General features: G+C 43.1%; 1 pseudogene across 1 annotated transcript; it reads left to right on the top strand.

The window, feature by feature from the left end:
* Window positions 1-290: 290 nt before the first annotated feature.
* Window positions 291-8,176, top strand: LOC308421995 (small ribosomal subunit protein eS25-like; annotated as a pseudogene). Its single transcript has 3 exons — window positions 291-330; window positions 5,941-6,079; window positions 7,792-8,176. The product of its transcript is annotated as a small ribosomal subunit protein eS25-like (transcript).
* Window positions 8,177-8,887: the final 711 nt, after the last annotated feature.

The raw sequence follows: 8,887 nt of genomic DNA, 5'->3' as shown, positions 1-8,887 counted from the left end.
AAGATGGAGGGAGTGTGTGTTACAGTGAGATCATAGGGCTAAAGATGGAGGGAGTGTGTGTTACAGTGAGGTCATAGGGCTAAAGATGGAGGGAGTGTGTGTTACAGTGAGATCATAGGGCTAAAGATGGAGGGAATGTGTGTTACAGTGAGGTCATAGGGCTAAAGATGGAGGGAGTGTGTGTTACAGTGAGATCATAGGGCTAAAGATGGAGGGAGTGTGTGTTACAGTGAGGTCATAGGGCTAAAGATGGAGGGAGTGTATGTTACAGTTAGATCATAGGGCTAAAGATGGAGGTAGTGTGCTTGCCTAACATGTACAAGGACCTGGGTAATTAGCTAAGACTTGACAGTGATAGTCATGCTTGGGCTTCTGAGCAGTGTGCACCTGCTGTCTCACTGACTCATTGGTTAGGCAACCTCTTACTCTCTCTCTGAATTCTTAGTCTTTGATTATTCTTTAAAGAGAGTTTTACTAAGCCCTTTCCACTCCATATAAAGGGAATATAGAAATTGAAGAAAAACATTACAGCTGAGGTCCAACTTGTGTGTGTTTGTGAGTGTGTCTGTGTTTATGAATGTGTGTGAGTGTTGAACACATTTATGATTGTGTATGTGTGTGTCTGTATGAGTGTGTTAGTATTTGTGTGAATTTGTATGTGTGTTTGTGAATGTGTGTGTGTTTATGAATGTGTGTGAGTGTTGAGTATGTTTATGAGTGTGTATGTGTATGTATGAGTGTGCTAGTATTTGTGAGTTTGTGTGTGTGTTTGTGTACCTCTATGTATGTGTGCATTTATGAGCATGTAAATGTGTATGTAAGTTTTTTTATGAGTGCGTTTGAATGTGTATGGGAGTGTGTTTGTATCTATGTATGAGTATGTTAGTATATGAGTGTGTGTATGTGTAGATGTGTGTGTGATATAAGTATGTGTGTATGAAAGTACATGTGTGCATTTTGAGACAGTCTTACAATCAAGTTCTGCCTAGTCTAGCCTTCTCTTTGTATATCAAGCTGGTGTTAAATTTGCTTTTATACCCAGTCTCTTTCCAGAGTGGCTGTATTACAGGCAATGTGCATGGGGACAAGTGTCCACCTCTCACTTGTTAATCTGCATGTAATAGGGGTCTGAACCCAAGAGAGGCACGTTGGACCAGAGGCAGGACCTGACTCCAGCCTTTTTCCTTCATATAAAACTTTTGTGAATCATCTTAATTTTTCTCTCTTTACACTTAAGATATGTCCTCCACAAGCTACAGAGAGAGTTGAAAAATTGGAGTCTCACATTAAATTTTCCTGGATAATAAATCCATTAAAAATTATATGACTCAGAGCTGTCTCAGAGTGAATCCCAGCACTGGGAAGGCAGGAGCAGGCTAGGGTTTGTGAGTTCAAGGCCAGCCTGGTCTACATAGTGTGTTTGAGCCCAGCCAGAGATCTTAAAAAGAAGAAGAAAAAACTCAGCTTTTTATTATGAAGCACACAAAAGTCACACTGTGATTCAACAGGTTGTTTACACACTTTGGTTGTTTTGTTCCAGGGAGGACAAAATTGCTCCAAAGTGTGTTAGCACCTTATATTTCTTTAAGATGTATTTTATGTGTATGAGTGTTTGTGTACATGTATCGTATGCATGAAGTGCTCTTGGAGGCGAGAAGAGGGCGTTGTATCCCTTTGAGCTGCAGTTATGGTTGCTGGTAAGATGCCTGGAACTGAACTCCTCAGGTCCTCTCCAGGAGCAGTCTGTTCTTTTCATTGCTGTGCCATTTCTCTAGCCCATAAAACGTTGTTGTTTGTTTTTGTTTGCTGGTGGAGGAGCTGGGATTTGAGCCCAGGGCCGCCTAGGTGATACTCTATCTAGGTGCCATTCTCCTGTCTCCAAGCACATTGCCTGCTATACCAATAACCATTTCCTTCTCCTCAAACCTCTTCCTGTTCATGATCTTAGGAGGGAAGGCAGCTCTGGTCTATCTGGTGGACTTCACCAATGCACAACAATTATTTTACTTTAGTGACATATTCTGCGGTGATAGTTCATCGATAGATTAAGGAGACACTGCAATTTAACACATTTCAGTAAATAATCAGGACAAGATTAATGGTGACATCTAATGAAAACCATCTGTTTGTTAAAGCATCTTGCTCACAGTCTTCATGTCAGAGTCCAATAAATTGTGAATGCCTTAAAGCGTGTGAGTCAGACTGAGCCAGTACCGTGTTATGGGCATAACATTTGCCTCTCTCAGAACACTAACTAATATCCACATGGAGTGTGGTTGGAAGGAGGAAGCTTGGTCACCTGGCAGGCTGTTTAACTGACTTCATGGCTATCAATAGGTCTGAATTTTTAGCCTCTTTGCTCAGATGCAGGGTGGCATGTTTTCTTCATCAGTCTGCATCACTGAAGGATGCAACTTAGACAGCTAAATTTGATGCTCCAAGGATCATATTTTACCCTCTCCCTCAGAGTGTGATGAGGGCAAACCCAATAAAAACTACGCAATTGTCTAAACGGAAATGGACAGTTTCTTCCTTGTTGACTTTTAACATGATAATTGGAATAAAATGCAGGTTGGAAGAAAAAGAAAAGTGTAAGTCCCTCCCCCAGCCTTCCCCATACTGGAAAATGGAACCTGGGCCTCACCAACGCCAGGAAAGCACAGTGCTGCTGAGCCCCAGCCCCAACCAAAGCCCCAGCCCCTGACCCAGCCAACAGTCTGTCTTTAGAATCCTCTTCAAAGCGAATGTGTGTACTTAAAAGTCTAAACCATACTCAACAGGTCTCTCTTTGGAAATGCTAAGGGACTTTATTTCCTTTTGAACAGTTCTCTTTGCATTTTCAAAATGTTCTTTGTGATTTCTTATGACCATCTCAATAATGAAAAATGTCTATCGTCTAACTACTTGTCTTAGTCAGGGTTTCTATTCCTGCACAAACGTCATAACCAAGAAGCAAGTTGGGGAAGAAAGGGTTTATTCAGCTTACACTTCCACATCGCTGTTCATCACCAAAGGAAGTCAGGTCAGGACTGGAACTCAAGCAGGTCAGGAAGCAGGAGCTGATGCAGAGGCCATAGAGGGATGTTGCTTACTGGCTTGATTCTCCTGGCTTGCTCAGCCTGCTTTCTTATAGAACCAAGACTACCAGCCCAGGATGGCACCACCCACAAGGGTCCTCCCCAGCCCCCTTGATCGCTAATTGAGAAAATGCCTTACAGCTAGATCTCATGGGGGGCATTTCCCCAACTGAGGCTCCTTTCTCTGTGATAACTCCAGCCTGTGTCAAGTTAACACAAATCCAGATAGTTCACTTACTCAATTAGTTATTTTCAGATTTATATTTTGATGAGACTTTTACCCATATGATAGTAAATAAAATTGAGATTAATATCACTTTATCTGGTGATTTGTCACTTTTCCCTCTGCTCTAAGGCCATAAAAAGTTTCCTAAGGTGGCCCACTTCCTACTGTTAGGCTAGTGTGAAAGCCTCCCACATCTCTCCAATCAAGAGGCAAAATCTTGACAGACAGTGCTTTGGATAAGCACCCAGAGGCAGCAGCAATGAATCAGGTCCATGGTGCCTGAGGAAAGGGTAGGTTGTGGTCCCCTCAACATCCACACCCTGATGAAGGAAGAGGGAAATCTAAATTAAAACTGGAGAATTCTTGGTGTTGGTGTGACTCTGTGGATTAGCAGGATGCCTGCTCAGCATGGCAAAAGCAACTCCTCCAAAAAAAAAGAGCCACTTTATGTTTTTTGTTCCCCAAAATTATAAATAAGAATGGGGTTTTATTTAAATTTGTTTGTTAGTCTTTGTTGTTTTGGTGTTTTGGGAGATGGGGTCTTACAGTATTGATAGGTTGGCATGAAACTCGCCAGAGATCTGCCTGCATTTGGCCTTTGCTTCCCACATGCTAGGGTTAAAGGGATATGTAACCATGGCAGGCTGAATGGAATATGGTGATAATGTGGGTTTGAATAGAAATTCTGTCTGAGGGATGAAGGTTTAGCTCTGTAATAGAACAATGTGTGTGTGTGTGTGTGTGTGTGTGTGTGTGTGTGTTGTGTGTGCATGTATGCGCTTTATGTGCATGTATGTGAGTGTAGAGGCCAAAGGATTCAGGTACCCTGGAGCTGGAGTTATAGGTGGCTTATGGAGTACCTATTGTCGGGGCTGGGACTGGAATTCAGGTCCTCTGGAAGAATAGTATGCATGTGCTCTTAACCACTGAGCAATCTCTCCAGCCCCATCTTTTGCTTCCTTCTATTTGATCTTTTTAATTTACCAGGGATCTGTAACCAGAAATCCAGATTTCTATTGCCTGCATGGTGGCTTGTACTTTCATTTTCTCAAGACTTTGTTTTAATGATGGTTCTTAAATGCTATAACCTCCCTTCTAGCCCACCACCCACCAGGAGCAGTGGGAAACAAAGGATACACAGGAAGTGGACCTGTTTAGAAAATCCCATCTGCGTTGTCAGGTATAGCTCAGCAGTGGCAGCTAGATCCCCTCGGGAACATCTTACTGATAACCCAGCAGTCCAGTTTTGTAGCGTCGGGGATAACAAACACAAATCAGCAGTGGTGGCACTACCTTGGAGAAACAGCCAGGACTCAGCCTCAACACAAGTCAGCAGGAGGGACCGGAAGGAACACCAAGAGAAGTTCTCAGCTGTGCCTCTCTCAGTGAAGTGAGGATCAACCATGATGCAAGACCAACAAGCACTGCACAGCTAGCTCGCCAAGAGGGAGGGGTGGGGGCATGCCTTTAATCCCAGCACTCGGGGATGCAGAGGCTGGGAGATATCTGAAGTTGAAGCCTCCTAGTCTACAGAGTTCCAGGAGAGCCTGAGCTACATAGAGAGGTCTCTGAATGACAGAAAGAAGAGGTGGGGGGAGGGGGAGATTGAGGGAGGTTAGTAGAAGAAAAAGAAGAGAGAAGAAATTGTCCTGACACCTGAAAGATTTTTAACTATAACCGAGGGAGTAGGAAGCAGGCCAGCTGTTACAGCTGTGGGAAGAGGAAGAGCCAGCCTGGAAAAGTAGGATTAGGAGTATCCTGAGCCTAGCAAAGAATGCAAAAGGCTCAGTGGTTTGTTTCTTTATTTGTCTTTTTAAGGTGGTAAGGACAGATTTTATTTAAGGGAGATTTACCACAATAGAGTTTTATAAGGAAGGGACCTCTGAGCTTAATTCCTCGGACAACCTTTGTGGGAGAGGTTGGCATGTGGTAAGGTGCCTGCGTGTGTACACACACACGTGCACAGAAGCCGTTAGTTGACGTCAGAGGTCTTGCTCTGCTGCTTTGCACCTTACTTTTTCAAACAGGGTCCCTCTTTGAACCTGGAGCTCAACAATTCAACTAGACTGGCTAGCTGGTAAGCAACAATAGTAATTGTAATAATTATTAATTTTATTGATAATTATTAATAACAATTTATTAATAATTATTAATAAATAATAATAATAATCCCATCTCTGCCTCCCCTGCACTTCTCTGTGTGTGTGTGTGTATGTGTGCGTGTGTGCGTGTGTGTGTGTGTGTGTGTGTGTGTGGTTTTGTTTTTTTATACTGGTGCTGCAGGCGAGATCTCATGCTTCCCTGGCAATTACTCTTCACAGCCATAAGTGTACCTTTGGTGTTTTATATTTAAATGAGGTTAATAGTATGTCTGTAAATAGCCATTGTTCATGAGTGATTTGTCAGAAGCCTGGACTGAGAATTCAGACAACCGCACCTTTGCAAGCCCGGTGTGTGACCTTGACCACGTTACTTAACTTTCCTGGCCCTCAGATTCTTCCCTACTAAAGGGGATGGTAAATACATAATGAGTCTCTGCTCTTCCAATCTGTGAGAAACTGTTCCTCAGAGGATTCACTTCGTCCTTAAACTACGCATCAGCTCAGTAAATACTGATTTTTATGGGTGTCATTTTAGTATCCATACAGGACATAACTTACGTCTCTGCAAAAGAAATCTACAGTATCGAGGTAAATGCAGTCACTGCCACGTGTCCCCACACAACGTTTTCTATTTGCTGTCACGTAGATCTCAGAGCAGATGAGTCAATTCCAAGGCAAGGCTCAGGAAATACCCCCACACAGCCATAGGCACACCTAGAAGACTAACAAACTAATTCTGACTTTCTGTGCTGCAAAGGTGTTCTTTTTGCCCTTCCTTCTCCTCCGGCATTTCTGGGACCATCCTGCAGCATTCTCTAACCAGTAGCTCCTGTTGTGAGACTGATCATATCACACATAATGGCAGAGCTGAGCCCAGAGATTACGGGATAATGTGGGTGATGGGCATAGTTTAGCCAAAGTCTATATAAATATCAATTACTACCTGCGGTTCTATCCAGCACAGAGCTCTGTCCAATGCCAGACTGCACTACTTTCCTTTGCCAGAAACAGCACGGGCTGAACCTATAATCTTCCTTCATCTTCCTCTCCCCTTGTTTTTATTTCCATTCGTCTGTTTCTGTCTGCAATAATCACAAGTCCAAAGCTGGCCCGTGACTCATATGACATTAACTATCTGTGGGGAGATCCCTTATCTTCTATCCACACCATTGGCTTCCTCCTTCCCCTACTCCATCAAGAAAAGGAAAGTGGTGGGGCGGGGAGGTACTGCAGGCATGAAATCCCTCCAGTTGGGAAGTAGAGGCAGGAGAATTAGGAGTTCAAGGCTAGCCTAGGCCTAGCAAATACAAGGTCAACTTGATCTTCATAAGCCCCCCTTTGGAAAAGTACCAAAAGGAAACAAACAAACAAAAACTGGCAAGTTGGATTATTGGGTAAAAGTTTTGGCTTCAAAAGCTGAAGACATAAAAATTAATCGCTGATAGGATTTACTTGATAGGAACCAATTTCTGACCTACACACACACACCTGAGAAACTTTAAGCCATTGTACCTATGGTTCAGATAAACTTAGAAACCACTGAAGTTTTTTATATAGAGGATGTCAGATGTCAGTGTGTTTGTACGTTTGTTTGTTTTGAGACAAGGTCTTACTAAGTAGCACTGGCCATCCAGAAACTATGTAGCCTAGGCTAACCTTGAACTTGTGACAATTCTCCTGCTTCATCTTTCCAAGTACTGGGATTACTACCAGAACTTTTTTTCTCAACACTATTTCCCACTTTCTATGTAAAAAGAGTTTTGCTAACTACAAGGCCTTCTAAGTACAGAGACAGAAACAGGACAGGGGAACTCACTCATAGGTTGCTTTACTTTCCCAGATAGATTTCACTTTCTGATAAGAGGATTCTGTCCACTGTTGTCTTACTCTAGAGCAGCTCATTTCTATGACCATTCTGTTGCTTTGGACCAAAAATAAGATAAAATAACAGGCTGGATGTAGCTCAGTTAGTAGAACTCTTGCCTGGAATGTAGCAGGTACTAGATTCAGTTCCTAGCATCCTCTAGCAACGTGTAGTGCCGCCACATGCTTGCTATCCAAGCTCTTGGAAAGTAAAGGAAGAAGGGTAAGATGTTCAAGGTTATCCTCTGACCTTCCTCAAAAATAAATAGCTAGGTCTCCCAGTGCTCAGGAAACAGAAATAGACAGATCTCTGTGAGTTCAAGGCCAGCCTGGTCTACATTCCAGGGCTACACAGGGAGATCCTGTCTCAAAAATAAATAAGTAGGCATTAAAATAAAATAAATTAACAATTCAAATAGTGTTGTACTATGTTACTGAACTGTAGCTACACAGTCTCATGAAAGTATTCCTCTTTTCTTCCGACATCTTAGTAAGGCTGCTCTGGTCCACACTACTCTCTGAGGTTTGCCATACCACCCAAAGACGACAAGTAGAAGAAAGATGCCGGAAAGTCGGCCAAAAAAGACAAAGACCCTGTAAATAAATCTGATGGCAAGGCCAAAAAGAAGAAGTGGTCCAAAGGCAAAGTTCAGGACAAGCTGAACAATCTCGTCCTGTTTGACAAAGCTACATACGACAAACTTTGTAAGGAAGTTCCCAACTGTAAGCTTATTACTCCAGCCGTGGTCTCTGAGAGACTGAAGATTCGAGGTTCCTTGGCCAGGGCAGCCCTTCAGGAGCTACTTAGTGAAGGACTTAGCAAGCTGGTTTCAAAACACAGAGCCCAAGCCATTTACACCAGGAACACAAAGGGCGGAGATGCCCCAGCTGCTGGTGAAGATGCATGAACAGCTTCAATCAGCTGTACATTTGGGAAAATAAAACTTTATTGAATCAAAAAAAAAAAGAATTATTCCTAGGAACACTTTAGATGCTGAATTATCTTGTGGAATTCTGGTCTCTGGGCCAGCCCCAAATTCCTACACAACATGACCCTGAGCTAAAGGTTAACTGACTATTTAACAGTGCTCTTTCCACAGAGATCACCCAAGGGATCGGGCACAAAACAACCAGCCCGCAGGGGCCAGAGCTAAGGGTTCTTTACTGCATTCTCTACTGCATGATAAAGGGTGTAACCCCACCCCCACTCTCTCCAACTCTCCCTGCCCACCCCCAACATACCTATCTTCCTCCCTCCCTCCCTCCAGTTCTTTTTAATAGCCTCCTAAACCCAGCTAGAGCTTTCTATATGGTTGCTTTCGGAATCACGCACTGAGGCAAGGGCAGCTGACCAACAATTACATCCACTGGACTGACTGTTGCTCCCTCAGAAGCCATCAGCTGCCTTTAGGTCCTTAGCTGAGAGAGGGGTGCTGAGAGCCCCTCCCCACTCCATGCTGTAAATTTGACTTTCATGACCTTGCAAAGGTCTTAAAACCCTGACTTCTCTGTGTTCATGTGTGTAAAATGTCTAAAAAAAAAAAAACAAAAAACAAAAACAAAAAACTTTATTCAAAGTAACTTGTTTTGCATATTTAGAAGATAATTTGGGGGTCTGG

The sequence above is a fragment of the Micromys minutus genome (genome assembly GCF_963924665.1).
Source record: "Micromys minutus genome assembly, chromosome: 6".
In the NCBI taxonomy this organism is placed as follows: Eukaryota; Metazoa; Chordata; class Mammalia; order Rodentia; family Muridae; genus Micromys; species Micromys minutus.
The sequence above is the reverse complement of the archived record's forward strand: the minus strand, read 5'-3'. Positions and strand labels throughout refer to the sequence as shown.